At 48.1% G+C, this 20,720-nt stretch overlaps 1 protein-coding gene across 4 annotated transcripts in view; it reads right to left on the reverse strand.

Annotated features, from left to right (window-relative positions):
* RNF152 (ring finger protein 152) overlaps positions 1-17,302 on the reverse strand; it is a 393,455-nt gene extending 376,153 nt beyond the window's left edge. For 2 of the 4 annotated variants that reach the window (XR_009545096.1, XM_060173966.1), the window contains exon 1: positions 16,871-17,198. The gene's annotated coding sequence lies outside the window, so the exon portion shown is untranslated. Of the gene's footprint in view, positions 1-16,776; positions 17,199-17,255 lie in introns of those variants that run through there. The other 2 variants (XM_060173969.1, XM_060173967.1) reach the window with 2 other exon arrangements.
* Between the last annotated feature and the right edge of the window lie 3,418 nt (positions 17,303-20,720).

Below are 20,720 nucleotides of genomic sequence, written 5' to 3' on the forward strand. Positions count from 1 at the left end.
TGCCTAAAAGAAACCATATTTGCTTAATGGAAGGCAGTAAGAGGAGCTAGTGGGGCTGCCTTGCAAAATTTTCTCTACTTTATATATTTTTTATTGGGGAATTAATGTTTTACATTCAACAGTAAATACAATAGTTTGTACATGCATAACATTCCCCAGTTTCCCATTTAACAATACAACCCCCACTATGTCATTTATCATCCTTTATGGACCTGTATTCTCCCCACCCACCCATCCCAGAGTCTTTTACTTTGGTGCGATATGCCAATTACATTTCAGGTTCTACTTGTGTTTTCTACTTTATATTTTAATGCCTTTTCAGCCACCAAGTTGCAGATGTCACCATGAGGCCAACCTGACCTCCCTGGGCAGATGACTTCACCAGTATACCCTGGAACCTCACCTCTCCAGAGCCCTGCCCCACTAAGGAAAGACAGAAACAGGCTGGAGGTATGGATAGGCCTGTCAACACCCATGTTCAGCTGAGAAGCAGTTATAGAAGCCAGAACTCCTACCTTCTGCACCCCATAAAGATCTCTGGTCTATACATCTTTGGGATAAAGAACAGAGAACCTTGCAATGGAGAGGATGAGATACGCACACTGGTGGTGGGAATTGTATGAATTGTACCCCTCTTATCCCTCAATCTTGTCCATCATTATTAAATCACTAATAATAATGATAAGAAGAAGAGGAAGAAGAAGGAGAAGGAGGAGGAGAAGGAGAAGGAGAAGGAGAAGAAGGATTTGGGAGGTAGTGCAGCAGGTTAAGCACACGTGGCGCGAAGCGCAAGGACCCACATAAGGATCCCAGTTCGAGCCCTGACTCCCCACCTGCAGGGACATCGCTTCACAGGCGATGAAGCAGGTCTGCCTCTCCTCTCTCCATTTCTCTCTGTCCTATCTAACAACGATGATATCAGTAACAACAATGGGAGTCGGGCAGTAGCACAGCAGGTTAAGTGCAGGTGGCACAAAACACAAGGACCGGTGTAAGGATCCCGGCTCCCCACCTGCAGGGGAGTCACTTCACAGGTGGTGAAGCAGGTCTGCAGATGACTGTCTTTGTCTCCCCCATCTCTGTCTTCCCTCTCTTTAGTTCTCTCTGTCGTATCTAACAACGATGACAATAAAACAACAAGGGCAACAAAAGTAAATAAATAAATAAATAGATAGATAGATATTCTAAAACAACACAATAACTACAATAACAATAAAAAACAATAAGGGTAAAAGGGGAAATAAATAAATAAGATATTTTCAAAAATAAAAAAAAAAGAAGAAGTTGTTGAAAAATAAGAAAATACAAAGCAGAACTTGGACTGGGTCTGGTGTACTGCATCAAAGTAAAGCACTCTGGGGTGGAGGGGGTTCAGGTCCTGGAGCATGATGGCAGGGGACCAAGGGGGGCTTGAATTGTTAAGTGGGAAATTGAGAAATATTATACTTGTACAAAACACTGTATTTTATTTTATTTTTACTGTATTTTATTGTTGACTATAAACCATTAATCCCCCCCAATAAAGAAAAAATGGGGTAAAAACTATTTTAAGTAAATAAAAGGCAAGCAAATAAAAAGTAGAGGTATCTATTCGCAGGAGGAGGCTGAATCGTGTTTGGACATCAAAATTGGTCACCACTGCCCTCCAATAAAGAAAAAATGGGGGGAAAAACAATGTTAAGTAAATAAAAGGCAAGCAAATAAAAAGTAGAGGTGCCCATTCACAGGAGGAGGCTGAATCATGTTTGGATGTCAAAATTGGTCACCACTGCCCTCAGAAGTCAAGGAAGTCCCCATCACCGGGTCACTGTCTCCTTGCCAATTTCTACTGCAGGATGGACTTGACCCTAAGAGAATGTGTTTTCAAAGAGCTTGCAAAGGTGAGGCTGCATCTCCCCAGGCAGGGGGAGTCTGGGGTGGCATCTGACTTGCTCTTTATAATGCCCCAGCGAAAACATTTTTTTAATTGGGGGGATTAATGGTTTATAGTTGTTGGTAAATACAGTAAATTACAGTAAATATAGTGGTTGGTACATGTGTAAAAATTCTGTTTTCTGCAAAGCATTCTCACCCCTAGTCTAGGTCCTCCTCCATCATCATGAGCCTGGACCTGGAAGCCCCTGCCCTTATTCCCCAGAATCCTTTACTTCGATGCCATCTGAAAACATCTGTTGTTGTTGCAAATGAACAAACTTCTTGTAAGGACTCAAATCTGTCATGAGATGTAATTCTCAAATAGCTTATTTGTTTGTGTGTTTGTTTACTGCCACTAGAGTTGTCGCTGGGGCTTGATGACCATAGCAAACCAACAATTTCAGTAGCCTTTTTTGTTTTTCCTCTTCTAATAGAGAAAGAAATAAAGAAGAAAGAGAAGTGGGGCCAGGGCAGGGAGAGGCATCTGCAGCACTGTTCCACCACTCATGAAGCTTCCCCCAGGGCAGATGAGGACTGGGCCCTTGACCCTTGGTCCTGGAAAATGGTAACATATGCTCTCTGCTGTGTGTGCCAAAACCCAGCCCCTCGTGTGTTTGTTATACACCCAAAGTACACAAATGATTAAATTTTTAGACTTGTAACTTGACCGTCAAAAGACACTGTAACCTGGGACCAAGAGACAGCTCACTGGGTAGGGTGCATGCCTTGCTATGCACCCAGTCCAGGTTCACACCCTGGTACCACATGGGAATGCGACGGAACTAGGTGACGCTCCAGTGTCTCCCCATCTCTGTCTTCCTTTTTGTATGTCTCTCTAAATGACAAGTCAGCACAGGAGCCAGGAAATCCTGTAGGTACAAGGTCCTTGCTCCATAAATTTAAAAAATGATAATAATAATAACAACTAGATAGTGCAAAGAAGCATTGGGGCTTTAACCCGACACTTCAATGTACAGCCTATACTATTTTATGTATAGAGATCATGGTAACTTATCAAATGAATCATCTGTCTGAAAGATTCCCCCTCCCACAGACAAGCTCTGGGCTGTTTCGCAGGTGAAATAAGAGCCATGGAGGAATCTGGCTTATCAGAAGCAGAAGAGACAAAGAGGCCTCGGCATACATACATCATGATTCCCTGGGAATCTGACTCAGAGGGTGACGTGGTGTCTGGCAGTGGCCTTCAGGTGCTGTGAGATGGGATTTACAGACGGGCAACCAGCAGACTAATTACTACTTCTGGCAGCTTCTGCAGGTCCAACCTGCACCAACTTAACATCCCTAGATAAATAGTTACACTTCCCAAGAAGAAAAAGAACACACAGAGAAGGTTATCAGCGGAGGCATCAGTTAAAGACAAGAAAAACCTACGGCTTACCCAAAGAGCATATCAGCTGCCATCAACACCGCACACCTCCTAAAGGGGGGAGGGGGGCCCCTTGGGGACTCAGAGAAAGGGAAGGTTGGGGAACTGGAGCTGGGGCCCCACTCAGAGTGTGCAGTCAGGCCTGTTCCCTTCCCAGCTCTACTGGGTATGAACAGACTCAGGAAGAATGCGGGCACACTATGTAGGAGCCCCCAACACAGCCACACCGACACATGGTGTATTCCAGAAGCATGTGAACTACAGGCCAAAGGCAAGGAAAGCCACCTGCCTACAGTCCACGAAGAAGACAAAAACTAGTCAAGAGATTCAGTTCATGTTTTTTGTTCAATTGCTACCAGGATTGTCTCTGGGGCTCAATGTCTGCATGACTCCAACACTTAATGGATTTTTTTTTTTTTTGGTAGAGCCAAGTGACAGAGAGATAGGCAGAGGCAAAGAGAAGGGAAGATAGCACTGCTCCATTGCTAGTGAACCTCTCCCCTGCAGATGGGGATCAAGGGCTTGAACCCAAATCCTTGAGCATGGTAATATATGCATCTACTGGGTATTTCACCACCCCAGCTCCCTAGAATAAGTTCATATGTGTATACACTACTTAACAGCTTCACAAGGACCCAGAATAATCTATGTCATGCATTTTCCCAAAGAGAACCAGACCCCAAATCCTCAGCAACCTAGCCAGTATGGCAACCCAGCTGTCAAACTTTATTTCTCAAGATTAGATTGACCAGGGTCCTGGCAGTTGCACACCTGGTTAAGTGCACATGTTACCATGTGCCAAGGACCCAGGTTCAAGCTCCCAGTCCCCACAAGCAGTGAAACAGCACTGCAGGTTGTTGTACGCTTTACATTGGGTTCTAGTTCTCCCCCGCCAAGAGAATTAGATCAGTCCTGTTAATTTTGCAGGCCCGCTTGGCCCCGCCCCTAGGAAACCCGCCAGAGTTCCAGAGTGACAGAGTTACAGGGTTCTTGAGTGTCAGAGTTCCTAAGTTCCAGAGTAAAAGAGAGTGCTTGTGCCGCCACAAAGAGACAGCAGAGTTCTGTTTGGTGATTAGTTTGTCTTAGTTTATGAATCGTTGTTCCTGAATAAAGAAATACAGCTTCCCTGCCCAGCCGTTGTCTCCGTGTCTCTGTTACCCGCCCGTGAAGCTAGCCCGGCCAGCAAGAGATTCCGAATTTTAACAACAGCAGGTATCTCTCCCTATCTCCCCTTCCCTTCCTGATTTCTCTGTCTCTAGCCAAGAAAAAGAAAAATGAAATTTAGAGAATCGATGACATTGATGACTGCGCCACTTCCTCAGCAACGATCTGTTGCGTGGCTGCTATGGACCAAGTCCTATGCGGCCAGTTAGCAGGCACAGCAAGCACCCTTGTTTAAAGCAAAGCTTCGGAAGCTGTCAGTGACGGCACACACGTGCTGTATGTGTGGCCCAGTGTCCTCGCCTTCACTGAAGAGCTCTCTCCTTGAGAACAACAGCAAGACAAAGACTGCCTTGGACAGCAGAGTTACAGGTAAAGTAGTCACACACTCCCCACCATACCAGTCTGGTCCTCCCTGCTTCCTCTCTCTCTGCCCACACAGCCCACTTCTGGCTGCAGAACCATCACAGAGCCAGAAGGGGACATCCCACCCCCCAAGCAGGCTTCCGGGGACCACTCTAATTTTGCAAGGGAGAGCTTTTTCACCCAGGCATCCACCTCATCCTGAAGAAACTGAATCAGTGGGTCACCCTAAACCCAAGAAGGCAGCCCCTAGGGAAAGGGGTGGGAGGTGGGGGTCTACACTACAGGCTGAGCTCTGCCTTGCTGAAGAGGAGGGTATCCTTTAAGAATCTTTGCAGTTCCCGGGCTCTTTGAGAACTCCTTTCAGAAGCCATTGAAGCAGAGCTTCACAAAGTCTTTCCAATGACAATAATACAAAAGGAATTCTCATATAAATGCCAAGGGCTATAGTTACTTGGCTGTCCTTAACTCCCAGGCTAATTTAAGAGTTTTTCTGTTTAGACCAGAGACTATTCAAGGGGAGATTATCAGAACCCATCACCCTGACTGGTGGATAAGAAAATAAAACATATTAATAGTAGCTCCAATCTGGTTAATTCAAGTCTCCATTCCTAGTCTGCTGGTATCTTCATTAACAAACAAGATCTCTACAGATTCATTCAATGTTACTGAGCCCCCACGAAGTGTCAGACAAGCTGCCAGTTGCCAGGGTTACAACAGAGCCAGAAAATGACAGATAGCAGAATGCTTATGCAAAAAGACTTGAATGCCTAAGGCTCCAAGGTCCCAAGTTCAATCCGCAGCACCACCAAAAGCCAGAGTTAAATAATGCTCCATAAAAACCATGGTGATGATGGCAGTATAATAACAGTGATAATAATGGCTGTCTTTTAGTAGCATGTACAAGGTACAGGGCAACTCACCGCTCACTGTATAAATGATCTCACTCTCACTTTTTTCCACCGCAGTTCAGGCAAAGAAACCAATGCTAGGGGGCTGGGTGGTGGCACACCTGGTTGAGCGCAAAAATGTTATAGAGCGCAAGGACCCGGGTTCAAGCCCCCAGTCCCTACTGGCAGGGGGAAAGCTTTGCGAGTAGTGAAGCAGTGCTGCAAGTGTCTGTCTCTCTCCCTATCTTCCCCTTCCCTCTCAATTCCTGCCTGTCTCTGTCCAATAAATAAATAAATACAATACAGAAACCAAAGCTAGCTGGACCTGATTCCCCCAAGGTCATTCTAGAAGAACTCAAGCCGCATTTGAACACAACCCCATTTGTTTCAAAATTTCCAAGTTTGACTGTTTATTTGCTTGTACAGGGTTGAGCATACATATTACCACGTGCAAGGACCCAGGTTGAAGCCCTGGTTCCCCACCTGTAGAGGTAAAGCTTTATAAACAGTGAAACAGGTCTGCAGGTCTTTCCCCCTCTTCTCTCAATTTCTCTGTCCTATCAAATAAAATAGAAAGGAGAGGGAAAAAAATGGCCACCAAGAGTTGATATGTAGTGCTGGCACCAAAGCCTAGCAATAACCCCGGTGGAGAAAAAGAAAAAAGAAAAAAAAAAACTAGCAGAAAGTATGAGTTAAGTTCATTGAGCTACGCATGACCAGGTAGAAATTTTACTTGGAGACATACCTGGGTGTCGGGTATTGGTGCTCAAGTGTTCCGATGTCATTTTACCAATAAGCATAGGTGAACAGATTTGAATTCCTAGCCCAAGTCTCTTAAGTATTGACGATTGATGCAATGAGGCAGAAGTGGATGGGAGGCCAGTTCAGGGTGGTTTTCTATTTGCATAGATGAATTAGCTACTACTCACTTAAAATGGCAGCCATTCTCAAGTCTCCTGCTACAAAGGGGCACATTCTCTAAAACAAGTACAACAACCTACCCACCTGCTCTCCAGCCACACTCTACCCACCGGCTCTCCAACCACACTCAGTCTCTAATTAGCCTGCAAGGAGGCCATTTGCAAATCTACCCTCAGAGCAAGACAACTGCCAAAAGGTATCACACGAACTGCTTTGCTTTTGAGATGTTTGTCTCAACTCAACTCACTACCCCCCACACTGAGAACATTATTTTAGTGTTAATGGATTCTTGGTCATTTTTTCCAAGCACCTAGCACATCTCCTCTCTCACAATAACATTTTCCATGATGATCAAGTGTTCCAGCATGTTGAAGAAGAGTTTCCTTTTTTATTTTTTAAATCCCTACTTTATTTATTATAGGACAGAGTCAGAGAGAAACTGAGAGAGGAGGGCAGGGACAGTGAGGGAAAGGAGACAGAGAGACACTTGCAGCCCTGCTTCATCACTCGTGGAATTTTCCCCCTGCAGGCATGGACCAGGGGCTTGAACCCAGATCCTTATGCACTGTAATGTGTGTGCTGATCCAGGTGCTCAACCACCTGGCCCCCCGAAGAAGAGTTTCTATCACATGAGAATTTTAACATTGAGAGGCGAGGTAGACCAGATGTCCATCACAACATCACCCTGGCCACAAGCTAATTATGGAGGTAGTTGTGGTCACCAACTGTGGGAAATCACTGGGTTGGCCTGATGATGTGTACACTTAGAACACTGCCTGCTGTATGTGACCACGGAGGTTTTGTGTTTTGTTCCGTTGTTTTGGAAGCATGTAAACCAAAGCTGAAAACAGACCCGCAATAACCATTTTTTGGTATACTTTTTTTAATGTTTTTTAATCTTTATTTATTTATAGGATAGAGACTGTCAGAAATCGAGAGAGAAGGGAGGGATAGAAAGGGTAAGAGACAGAGAGACACCTTGCAGCACTGCTTCACCACTTGTGAAACTTTCCCACGTGGTGGAGACTAGGGGCTTGAACCTGGGTCCTTGCACATTGTAACATGTGCACTCAACCAATTGCACCACCACCCGCCCCCACCATTTGTTTTCTTAGAATGACTGAGGACACTCACCTCCCAACCTTTACTGTGTACACTGCAGTCCTCCAACTCTAATTGGATTCAGCACTTATCATTATTAATGAAAGTCAGGGAAACTCAGAAAAATTAGATGCAGGGCAGAACGGTGGTGCAGCAGGTTAAGCATACATGGTGCGAAGCGCAAGGACCTGTGCAAGGATCCCGGTTTGAGCCCCAGGCTTCCCACCTGTAGGGGGGGGGGTTTGCTTCACAAGTAGTGAAGCATGTCTGCAGGTGTCTTTCTCTCCCCCTCAGTCTTCCCCTCCTCTCCATTTCTCTCTGTTCTATTCAATGTTGACAAGGGCAAAAAAAAAAAGGGGGGGGATAGCCTCCAGGAGCAGTGGATTCATAGTGCTGGCACCGAGCTCCAGCAATAAGCCTGGAGGCAAAAAAAGAAAAGAAAAAAAGAAAAAGGTGCTCTCTTCTTAACACCGTCTAAGTTACAGGTGCAAAGCATCGAGTATGCCTTCATCACAGTAGGTCAAAAGTAAGTCTGTTATCAGAAATTCATCAATGATGGAGGATTACGCCCTTGCTTGCACAATACTGGGAAGCAATACAAGTGTGCGTAAGGTCTGACACTGGTCTTAAAGGGTCCATTGAGGAAACTGTACCTGAAGTTCTCTCTCCCAGCTGAACAAGAGCTAAAACAGGCCCCTTCACTGGGAGGGAGTCTTGTGATGTATGGCTTTGTTTTGATTCTTTAAAAAAAAAAAAAAAAAAAAACATGTGAGTAGTGCTTAATGGCCTACAGGGCAGTTGTTGCTACACGTGTACAATTTCACACCTTCCAGGGGCAGATGTCTGGAAAACACTTTCACCCCCAACTTAGGTTCATTTCTACCACGTGTGGCTATATGGCTCAAGACATCCTGAGGCTTCTTATCAATCCAGCTCCCTTTATATGAACTAGCCTAAGTGGGTTTCTGTTCTTTGCAATTAAAGTTGAAAGACTTTTTTTTTTACTTTCTTTTCTTTTTTTGAAAAAGACATTTTAATCATAGTTGACCATGTGAGAAAATCCACAATGAGTGCAATCCTATGAGGACAAAGGAAGAAAAATTAAACAAAATGAGAAGCCGAGGCATTTTGCCAGACAACTTACGAGTGAAGGGTTAATGAAATGGAGTAGAATTTCCTCCTCTTCTTTTTTTTAATTTTCTTGTACATTTTTCAAACTTTTTTATTATCTTTATTTATTTATTTATTGGATAGAGACAGCCAGAAATCAAGAGGAAAAAGGGAGACAGAGAGGAAGAGAGACAGAGAGACACTTGCAGACTGCTTTACCACACATGAAGCTTTCCCCTGCAGGTGAAGACTGAGGGCTTGAACCCAGGTCTTTATGTATTGTAACATATGCACTCAACCAGGTGCACCACCACCCAGGCCCCAAAGTAGAATTTTCTAGAAGAGGTGAGAGCTGGTTTGCACCTTTACAAAGCATTATAGAAAGAGGACACTGTGGATCACAGACTATTCCAGAACTAAGAAAGAGGCAAAGATGCAAAGCATCATGGGAGAACACTCAGTTATCCATTTCCAACTGATGTGGAGTCGAAGGTCAGGTAGACTAAAAGTCACAGTTGGAGAGGACCTCTAGGGTCAAGTTCAGGAAAACTTTAAAGACTATGAACACGACTATCCATCCCCCCACCACCACCCCAAAAGGAAGCAACTGAAGGTCAAGAGAATGAGCAGTATTTTGTGAGAATATTTTGTGATTTAATATAAAATATGGAAAAATAAAAAGGAAATGCTATTGGAATAGCATTTTTTTAAAAAATCTCTTCATGGGGAGGGAGGGGGTAAGGAAATACAGTCCTATTGACACATGGGTAGAGTCTCTCATCTCCCCATGATATATGTCTACAAAACACTCTCACCCAATGTAGGCCCTTTCTGCCGTCAGGGGAGCAGCATTTTATCATTTGAGAGACGCTGGATCAGAGGTTTCTGATCAGATGCTCTGAAGTTTCCCATCAACAGCAATGTCCCCTAGTCACTGTGAGTATGGGCCAACAACTTGCCACCCTACTGTCTAGGCAAAAGTGTATTTATTCATGTATCCATTTATTTACTTACTTATGAGGTAGGTGGGGGTCTCACATATGCATGATCTCCCAGCTCTCGGCCCACTCTTTTAAAGAGGGAAAGAGACCGGAAGAGACACCGACACCACAGCACCATCGTCTCCCACCACTACCTCCCCTCATGTTGTGGTAGCACTCCCTCTGTGGTGTCAAGGCTCGAGCCTGGCCAGGCTCATGGCAAGGCAGGTGCCATACTCTGTGAGCTATTTCCTTGCCCCAAAAGAGGTGTCTTTGTAAAGATGGCTTCCACAGGATGAGGATTGGTACTACTACGAGTCCTCTCCAAAATGACAGTATTGTGTTAAACCCCATGCTTTTTTGCAAAAAGTGCGTATCAAATCCTACAAAAGTGGGAGCCAGGTGGTGGCATACCGGTTCAGCATACATAGTATGAAGCACAGGGACCCAGGTTCGAGCCCCTGCTCCCCACCTGCAGGGGATCTGCTTCACAAATGGTGAAGCAGCTCTGTAGGTGTCTATCTTTCTCTCCCCATACTCTTTCAATATCTCTCTGTCTTATCCAATAAAAAAGAAAGAAAAAGAAAGAAAGAAAGAAAGAAAGAAAAAGGAAGGAAGGAAGAAAGGAAGGGAAAAAGAAAGAAGAAAAAAAATGGCCACCAGGAACAGTGGATTCATAGTGCTGGCACAGAGCCACAGTGATAACCTCAGAGACAGAAAAAATTCTACTAAAGCAATACCATCATGCACTGATCACCCCAAGAGCAAAGACATTTCTGAGTGACCAGCACTTCCCCGCATGAAAGCTCTCTACAGGCCAACAGTTTAACCCTCAACCTCCTGCAAAGCCCATTCCACTGCACCCGGATACTTCCGGGCAAAGTCTAGCAAGAAAACTCTCCCAGTTCACATAGTTGCTGACGGAAAACCGAAAGCTCTGGAACGCTTAGAGGGTTTTAGAACTCTAAGGGAAAAATCTCTCTTCTCTTGGAAAAAAAAAATCCATTGCTTCTTTCCAATCCAAGTAACAAGGGTAACCTCACCTGTGGCCCTAAGACATCAGCTATGGAGAGAGGCCTCCTCCCGGACGAGCCCAGGTTCCAGAAGAGCCGGTCTCCTCTCCGGCTGTTCTATCTCAAGCAGTACTAGACCCAGGCAGATGGTGAGGGAGAGGAGATCTGTGAGTCGCATCTCTTTGTTACATAATGCTAAGCACAGAACCTCCTAGAATCAGCCTCAGAAATCTCTCCTGGCCCACCACATCTGAGTAAACACCTCAAAACAGGCCAAAAGGGAGAAAATTAATTATTAATGGTATGTGATGATCAGAGGGTAATCATCCTACTAAGTATAAGAAATCTTTTCTTTTTTTAACTAGGGCACTGATCAGCTCTGGCTTATAGTAATGCTTGGGATTGAACCTGGGACTTCAGAGCCTTGGGCATGAGAGCCTCTTTGCATAACCATTGTGCTGTCTTAGCCCACATAAGAAACTTTTTCATAGTAGGGAGGTGGCACAGTGGATGAAACAGTGGACTCTAAGACATGTTTGAGTCCCAGCATCACATGCACCAGAGTGATCTAGCTCTTACACTCTCTCTCTCACTCTTTCTCTCTCTCTCCCATAAAAAAGGAAAGAAGGACAGAAGGCAGGCAGGGAGGAAAGAAGACTGGTTTAATAAATAAAAGGTCGAGTTTGGGGACTCGACCTGAGGTACCAGGTTGGACCCTCAGCACCATCAACCACCGGAGTTGAGCAGTGCTAGGACAAGAAGCTAACATCTTTCTAATTCACTAGTTCATTTTGAACACACAGAGGAATTGAGGAAGAAGGAAAGAAGGGGGAGATGCAGACACCTGCAGAGTGCTTCCTATACCGCATGTGAAGCTCCACACCCCCTGCAAGCAGGGTAGGCAGGGTCTTCAACCCGGGTCCTTGCGCACTATAATACGTGTTCTCAACTTGTGTGCCGCCGCCTGGCCCCAACAAGAAAGTACTATTATTATAACGACAACAACAAAAAGACAATTATGATTTTTAAGTATTTTACTTATTTTAATAAGAAATGCAGAAAGAGAAACATGAGAGCACTGGTCAGTTCTGCTTCACAAGTGGTGCTGGAGATTGAATATGGGAACCTGAAGCCTCAGGCATGAAGGTCTTTCATATCACCATTATGCTGTCTTCCCAGCTACTAATTTGCTTTACAAAAAAAATCATTTTATGTATTTAATTTGACAGAACAGAGAGAAATTGAGAGTGAAGGAAGATAAAGAGGGAGAGAGAGAGAGAGAGAGAGAGACCTGCAGCATTGCTCCACCATTTGTGAAGCTGCCCCCCTGCAAGTGGGGAGTGGGGGCTTGAACCTGGGTCCTTGTGCATGGTAATACACACACTTAACCAGGTGCACCACCACTCAGCATACACACACACACAAATCTTTACAAAACAAATATTAGTGATAGCAATAGCAAAAAATTAATAACCATACTGATAAATAACAGCTTGGGATGTGAGCAAATCTTTAAAGCTATGGGTCACTTATCCATTCAGTCACTATGTGTGTAGCACCCTGTGTCCACAGAGTACTGAGCCAGGTCCAGGAGGAAGCCACTGTCACCGTAGAGGCCTGTCATCACTACAGCTCACCTATTCCAATTCTCCCTTTCTCAGCTCATGAAAGACCGGGCTGCAGTTAAACAGGGTCAGATGACTAGTTTCAGCTGAAGCAAGATTAATCACAGAAGCGTCAGAACAAGATCCTCTTGAGTTTCCAGTCCCAATCCAGTGCCTCAGTGAATTTACAAGCCCACCCACCTCCATCGACAACGACAGTGACGCCTCCAACAATTTGAGCTCTTGTGTGAATACAACTAGCTGTCCCCACCTGCTGGACCCCCTCCCCCCCCCAAAAAAAAAAAAAGAAAGAAAGAAGCAGCGTGAACAAGAATAAGTGGACTGGAACCATTCCTGAAGGCTGCCCCATCTCCTTGAGACACATCACAGTTTAGATCAACAGTAAGTCCAGTGGTGGAGACACATCCCACATCCGGCTGAGCTCACCTGTTACTAAGTGCAAAGACCTGGGTTCAAGTCCCTGGTCCCCCTGCCTACCAGGGTAGAAAGCTTCACAAATAAGTAGTGAAACAGAGCTACAGATGTCTCTCTCTCTCTCTCTCCCTGTCTTCCCTTCCCCTCTCAATTTCTCTCTGACCTATCAAATAAAATAGTACCAGAAAAAAATGGCTGCCAGGAACAATGGATCCATAGTGCTGCACCAAGCCCCAGCAATCACCCTGGTGACAATAAAATAATTGATTAATTATAAAAGAAAGAGAAACTTCCATGAGCCCTACACACACACACACCTGCTTCCTAACTCAGGCAACAGAAATATCTACTTTGTTTCAAAACTCAAGCACAGCAGGGAAGGAAATACATTGAAATGAACAGGATGCAACAGGGTAAATAGGTTCCAAGGACACCAAGGAAATAAGGATTAGGAGAGGAATTACTTCCCCACAAAGGTGAGACAGAATAATCTTAATGGCACCCAGCAGGAAGAGTTTAAAAGACACATACACACACACACACGCACACGCACACGCACACGCACAGAGTCACCTTCTAACAGGCCCAGCCAAATACAAAGTAATGAGCTCACCACTGCAAGAGGTATTCAAGTCCAGGCTGAGTGACTGAACATCCTCCCTTCCCAGAAGTCCAATGCCAATACAGATCTCTGTCCCTCTCCTAGCTTCCAAGGAACTTCATGGGAATTGGGTCTTAATTTCTCCATTTCTCTATGAAGCCTCTGTTTTGAAATTATTTTCCCCTCCAGTCCCCAGCCCTTGGCTGCTACCACAGAGCAGCGTGTGATCTACCAGGTTGTCCTTGATAAACATTTGCTGAATGAATTTGGTGAGCACTGCAGATTGTCTCCGACACTGGGGACAAAGGTTGTTCTCATAACCTCCAGGCCTCCTCCAGCCCAAAATTAAAGACAAGGTGTCTGGGGAAGTAGGGAGTCTCCACCTTAACAAAAAAAGAGAGGGGAAGAGGAGAGAAAGAGAAAGAAAGGAATAAAGACAGACAAAGGCAAATGAACACCATGTTAGACACACACATTACAACGGGCAAGGACCCAAGTTCAGTCCCCGGCCCCCACCTGCAGGGGGAAAGCTTCGCAAGTGGTGAAGCAGGGCTGCAGGTGTCTCTCTGTCTCTCTCCCTCCTCCTTCCCTCTCGATTTCTGTCTCTATCCAATATTAAATGTAAAGACGATATAAAAAGTGAAGCAAAAGAAAACAAACCATCAGTACAACACTTTATTATGTTTGTTTGTTTGCCTCACAACAATCTGTAAGCACAGTGTGTGTCCGCTGTGTGTGTCTAGCTACCGCTACCTCTGTCTTAAATATGCATCCACATGTGCTGGCAGCTGTTTCCCCATGTGGAATTTGGGGTGCCAGGTAGTGATTTTTTCTATTCATAAAAAAAAGGCCCATACCTTTGTTGCTATTGCATTATGACACTCCCTATTGTCCCATCACGTGGCTTTCCCTCCTGCAAGAACACCAGCACACGCCCTGTATTACTGCTGACATAAAAACAACTTGTCAAAATACCTCTATCAGCACCATAACAAATCGGGTGTTGAAAAAGCAAGGAGCCTTTGTTACTGCTGGAATTGGAGAACTCCTTGGCCTTGGCATCTCCTGTGTAAGTCTGGAAGGCTCAGCTGTGGCACAGGGAGGGAAGCCTCACTCCTAGGTCTTTATTATTATTATTATTATTAAAGTCACCTTTTGAGACAGAGGTGAATGAATGATACATCTTTCAAGTGTGTGTGCACTGAATTTTTAAAGGGGTTTGGAGGAAGGCAGAGAAGTGAGGGAGAGAGAGGGACAGAGACCCTGGCTGTAGCTGACAGGCATGAGGGGGCTCTAGGTGGTCTTTTCTCCCACCAGGATAAAGCTCAAGTCCCTGCTACTAGTTATACACCCACAGCACTCACAATGTCAAAGGCAAGGTGTCCCAAGCCGCCTGAAGGTTACCTCTCCACTGCCTCTGTGCAAGATCACCCCAGATCCGGTTAGGTTGCAAGCAAAACAGAACTATCCTTGGAAAGAACAGAGCAGGCCAGAGTTTGGGGAAAACAACCAACAACCTAAAGATCAAACACAGGAGAGTCTAATGGTCCTTGGCTATTAAAAAAAAAAAAAGAAGAAACTTAACCAAAGCTATTTTTCTTCCTTTCCTTGCTCCCCAGCCCCCAACTCGCCCTACTTCCAACACCCAACAAACCACTGGGGGCATCACCTCCCCAGCCCCCCCCCATATCTAAAGCTATTCCAGTGAAGAGGTGGAGAAGTATAGGAGCTCATAAAAAGGTCACCACTTCTGATCAATGTCCCAAGTGAGCACAGGTCAAATTTATAATCAGCCTGACAATGACAGCATTGCAATAAACTGCTCTCCCACTGTGTGTGTCTGTGTGTGTGTGTAAATACCTTCAGATACAACTGCCTCTGCATTGATTGTATCAGAATCCCCAGCCAAAGAAGATAGGTGGGATGTACACCCCCCAAATGCACCCTGCGCCCCCCCCCCCGCCCTCCCCAAAAAAAGACTTCATCTGAAGGCAACTTGAATGTCATTCCCAATCTCTTGCTCTGGAACCTGGGGTTTCAGTACCCCCTCCCGCCAGAGAGTAATGGGAGCCTGCCATGCAGACAATCACCCAGACAGCCCGGTGCAGACACCCAATAACCCAGAGACACCCCCCCCGGAAACCCGGGTGGCGGCGGCGGCTACCCAAAGGGTGTGTGTGTGGGGGGGAGGGTACCTGAAAGTGTCGCCGGGTCCCCTTCAGCCCCTTCTGCGCCGTGACATCAAGTGGAAATGGGGCGAATCTCCCAAACTAGGGGCTGACAAGCAGGCAGCGCGACCGAGCAGAGGTTTGTTCAGGCTGCAGTGAGCGGCCAGTCCCCGGGGTTAGGTGCGCACAGCTCCGGGCGCAATCCAAGCATCCTCCCGGAGGCGGCAGCGGAGAGGGGCGCGGGCCCGGGAGGGGCAGGCGGGCTGTCCAGCCAAGGAGAGGCCGGCAGGTGGGGGGGTGTAATGCCTAATTGTCTCCTTCGGATAAGTAACCAACACACACACACACCCACTCCTCTGCAGTCTCCCCCGCCCCCAAGTGCTCCTCCCGCTACCAATTGTAATCATCTCCCAGAAAGAAATCAGGAAGGCGGGCAGGAATATGAGGGGCGGGGGGGGGGGGGACATGCACCGGCCGACTGTACTGGGCAGCCCCGCTTTGGGGGGGGATGCGGGGCTGCGGGTCACAGGTCCAGACATCCAGCCCATCGCTGCCTTCACCAGCATCCTCGCCTCTGGTCCCAGTCCGCCACCTCACCAAGTCACTGTCATTGTGCCCCCCGCCCCAGCGTTCATTTCGAGACTGTTTTACCCCCCCAACCCGGCCACGCAGCCCCCCTCCACACGCACACACACGCGGCAGGTGGCATCGGGGGTCCCCGGCCTCCAGCAAGTCGGGCCGGCTTTGTCCCGCCGCTGCCCTTCCAGGCTCGTGGGTCTGACAAAAGCCCCCCAACATCTGGCCCCGCCATGCGCCCTCTGCTCCGCGGAGGACCCCCAGGGGGGTTGCCTCCTGGGCGACTTCTGGGGGTAGGGGAAAGGTGTTGAATCTTGGGGTCCAAGCGAGGGGACCCTCGGGGGTGCTTGCAGGGTGGGTCAGTGGTGGCGCGCTGCGCAGGCACGAGGCGACGTCCCCGGCCCGGAGCTGCAGGCGGCATCCGAGGACTCGCTCCCGCGCCCCAGAGCAACTCCGGGCACCCCGCTCCGCCTCCCCCGCAGGGGGCGCCTGCAGCCCCCCCCTCCCCGTAAAGCCCAGCCGCGCCCGAGCCCCCCCCCCCAGCGCCCTGACCTTTTCCCGCTTCCTGGCTCCGGTGCGGCAGCCGTGCGGGACACAGACATCGCCGACCTGGGGACGCAGGGCGGCCCCGCGAAGCGAAACTCACCGGCGGCTGAGCGCTCCGGCGGCGGCCGCCGCGGCATCGCGGGGTGGTCCCGGCCGGAGCGCTGCGGGGCGGGCTGCGGGGCGGGCCCAGGGAGGCGGCGACGGCCCCGCGGCCCAGGGAGGCGCCCCCACCTGCCCCGCCGGACACCGCCGCCAGCACTGGACTGCCCGCCGGAGCTTTTGTGTCTCGGGCCGCCCAGTCTCAGGGTGGGGGGGGGGCTCGCTCTCCCCAACCTCCCCGCGGCGCCGCCTCTCCCAGGGCTCCTCCCCCTGCTCACCAGGCCCCTCCCCTTCCCGGGACGTCTGTCTGTCCCGCCGGAGTCGCCCCCCTGCCCCTCCAGTGGCGCGCGCCCCAGGTCTGCCCCTCCCTCTCCCCAGCGGCCCACCTGGCGAGGACCCGACTTGGTGGGCGCAGCGCCCCGGCTGGACCCAGCTGCTGTCAGGTGTGGGAGGCGGTGAGAGGGCGGGGCCGGCCCGGAGGGTGGGGCGCTGGGGCGGCTCCCGGCCCTGGAGCACCCCTGGGCGGGCGGGTGTGGAGCCGAGGTCACGTCTCCCGAAGGTGCCCTGGGTCCATGTCACCGCGCAGACTTTGGGACTCAGGCGGAATCCTGCTTTCGTGGGTGCCCCCCTCCACCTGGCCTTCAGGGATGGGGTGCGGGAGAGCAGGACCGATGGAAGGTGGGCGGCGTGCGAATGCTGCTGGTTTAAGGAAGTGAGAAGCGCGGGTGGCGGGAGACCGGGTCTGATCTCTCCTCCCAGCAAACTCAGCTCTTGCCCTAAGGGCAGGTTTAGGAGGTCTGTCTGGCCTCCTGCTTAATTTGCAGAAGAGAGGAGAGTGGGTGGCACTGATGGGGAACGGAGCCTCTGTTCTCCGGTGTCTTCTAAAAGGACTACTGGGCTGGGGGTAGATAGCATAATGGTTATGCAAAGAGACTCTCATGCCTGAGGCTCTAAAGGCCCAGGTTCAAGCCCCTGCACCACTTTAAGCCGAGTTGAACAGTGCTTTGATAATAAATAAGTAAATAAACTTATATGCAGAGAGTAGACCCAAAACTCGGGTAAATTCAAGCCTCCCTTTTTTCAAGGTCTCCAGCACCGGGGTTCAGAATGGTCCCTAAATGACCCAACAGAACAGTCACCCTTCAGGGTTATTCCCCTACCTTCTAGTCCATGGGGGGGGGGGGGGTGAGGGGATTTCCATTCGACCCTCCCCCAAGAGCTCATTGAAGTGCTTCTGCCAAGAGGATGAAAAGGAACCCCTATAAAAATTAAAATAGAGGTGGGGGCTGTGTCCTGTGCCACCTACAAAATCAAAATCCACAATGTATGTGTTCTACCGGATCTCCTGGTCTTCCTCCACAAATATAACCTGGGAAAAGCACTTCCCAATCAACTGTCACTTCAGCACAAACAGAAATCAGTCTCCAGGAGACAGATAAAGTTTGATGGGTGTCAGTTCTCTGTAGGATCCCAATTAAAGTGTTCTCCAGCGAATTCATGTCTCCTGTCCCCTGGAGTCATATCCTCTCTTGTACACCCCACAGGAATGAAAGCTCTATGTGTTTTTAAAAGCTTAAGGTATTCTTGGACTAGAAGACTTCAAGAGTCTTTGTTGTTTCAGCCTCAACTTTAGGACAGAAAAAAAAATTTTTTTTTTCAATGTGAAGCTAATGAGAGTATTGAAAATTCTGACACTGACCAGGAGCTTGGAGGGGACCCTGAATTCTAACACAGCAAGATTTTCTTAGGCAACTTCAGCCTAGAATTATGATGATTATACACAAGTGACTTTAAAGACTACTTTTAAGAAGCTAATTTCAGGGATCAGTAATTATTCCAAAATGTTTCAACTTTTTTTTCTCCCCTCCCAGCCCCCTACTGCTTTCAAAGCAATTTCTCCAGAGGATTCAAACGTTCTTCTGCACAATGTGGGGGGACATCCTTAGCCATTCACTTGCCCTGGCTGGTATTCAAATTTACATGGCACATGGGTGTTCTGGCTACTGTCCGGTCTTATAAAGTTGTCACACCCAGAAAGTTAATTGACTGGGGCTGACTGGGATAGGCCAGTTCTTAAGAGCTGAATTGGGGGGCTGGAATCCCAGGCAGCCAGCCCCAGTTTGAGTCAGGAAAGTAGCAGGTATTAGCTTGCTAGAAAGGACTCTCCTCTGAGGTGTAGCTCCAGGGTCAGAAGAGCTAAGCCAGGCAGTGCCCGGAGTTGCAGGCTGCTCACCATGTGCTCAGAGAGCAGTGGTTCCTCTCTCCACATAAAGGGGCCACCCACATGTGGAAGGGGGTGGCTTGAGATCAAGGCAGTGTCCTGGGGCTGGAAGAATTTAGATTAGCAGCCTGGGGTCATCCCCCCTTGGAACCAAGAAAGATGACTTCATTCACCCTGTATTTCTTGAGTGTGTGCTGTAGGGGGGAGCCACGCTCCTAGGTCCGAACAGAAGAGAAAACAAACCCCAATTCCTGCCCTGGCTGAGCTGAAACTAGAATGGAAGAAGCAAAGACTAAACAGAAAAAAACAGAAATAACTCAGCTGGGAGAGCACAAGACTTCACACCTGAGGCTCTAAGTTCCTTCTCAAGTGTCAGATGTACTGAAGTGGTGCACTGGGTGTGTGTGTGTGTGTGTGTGTGTGTGTGTGTGTGTGTGTGTGTGTGTATCTCATGCATCTCTCCTATCTCATACAGCAACAGCAATAATAATATCAGCTCTGTGTTGGAGAATGAAGACAGGGAGAAGACCAACCAGAGCACGGCTGTCACAGAAGTCTCAGTCGGGAGAGGGCTGTGTTTTCCCCTTCTGTCAGTGTCCAGGGCAGGTCTTGCTGAGCACATGAGAAGCAGAGAGAGCTGACGGAAGGGCATACGCCACACCTGTAAATGGGGAAAGGCTGCCCATTATCAGAGCAGGTACAAGAGGGGTCTGTACTTCCCCATGGGCAAAGGTCAAGATCCCAGACCGGGTTATAAGGCCAGTGGAGCTGATAAAGCTTATGCAGAGTCACTCAAAGTTGAATGAAAGTGTCTCCAGTGCAAACAGGATTAGTTCCTGCTCATCTTTGTCCCTGAAGCAGCACAGAGCACAAGTACCCATAAATGTTTATGGTGCTGAGTCCTTCAGTCTCTGAGCACCTGAGATGGGACTGAGTTCCATGTGACCTCTGTGTACACAGGACAGCTCCTCTGTCAGATAACACTGTCACAAAAGAATGTGACACAGTCTTTCTGGTCTTGAGGACCGGGAGCAAGCCCTCTAACACACCAAGAGGAAAGGAGGGAGAGGCGGGGTAAGAAGTATAACTGAGTGAGACTGGGGAGGTGGCTCAGCTGGCAGGTGGATTTAACCAAATACTTTATACCATCCTTCCTAATGGACGTCTCAACCCTATAGACTTATGTGAAATAACAGGGGAGAATATACCCTGGGTCAATGTCTGTAAAAGGCTTCATCTCTGTCAGGGGAATAGCAGTGTAGGGGTGAACAGAAACCTGTTGGGAAGCAGAATGATAGCATGTAAGTGTCTTCAAAAAGAACTAGCACAAGACAGGGAGGGATAAGTAAGAGTAGCAAGGGACAGAGTGAGACTGAGAAGAGGTCTGGTAGGCGGAGAGGAGGGCTGCCTGATGGGTGGAGGAGTGGGGGCCTGATAAGCCGAGGGGCTAGAGGGGTGATCTGGTGTTGCGAAGTCCCAAGTCAGCTGGCGGAAAGTTCTATGAACTGCTACAGTCATTCCTCAAGAAGTCCAGCAGTATAAAGGGAGTTTCCATGGTGGAGAGGTCTCAGGAAAATAATAAGAAAGAAAAAAAAAATCACAGCGCCTTAACACGATGTTGCAGATACCC

This window comes from Erinaceus europaeus, chromosome 15, assembly GCF_950295315.1.
Source record: "Erinaceus europaeus chromosome 15, mEriEur2.1, whole genome shotgun sequence".
Classification (NCBI taxonomy): domain Eukaryota; kingdom Metazoa; phylum Chordata; class Mammalia; order Eulipotyphla; family Erinaceidae; genus Erinaceus; species Erinaceus europaeus.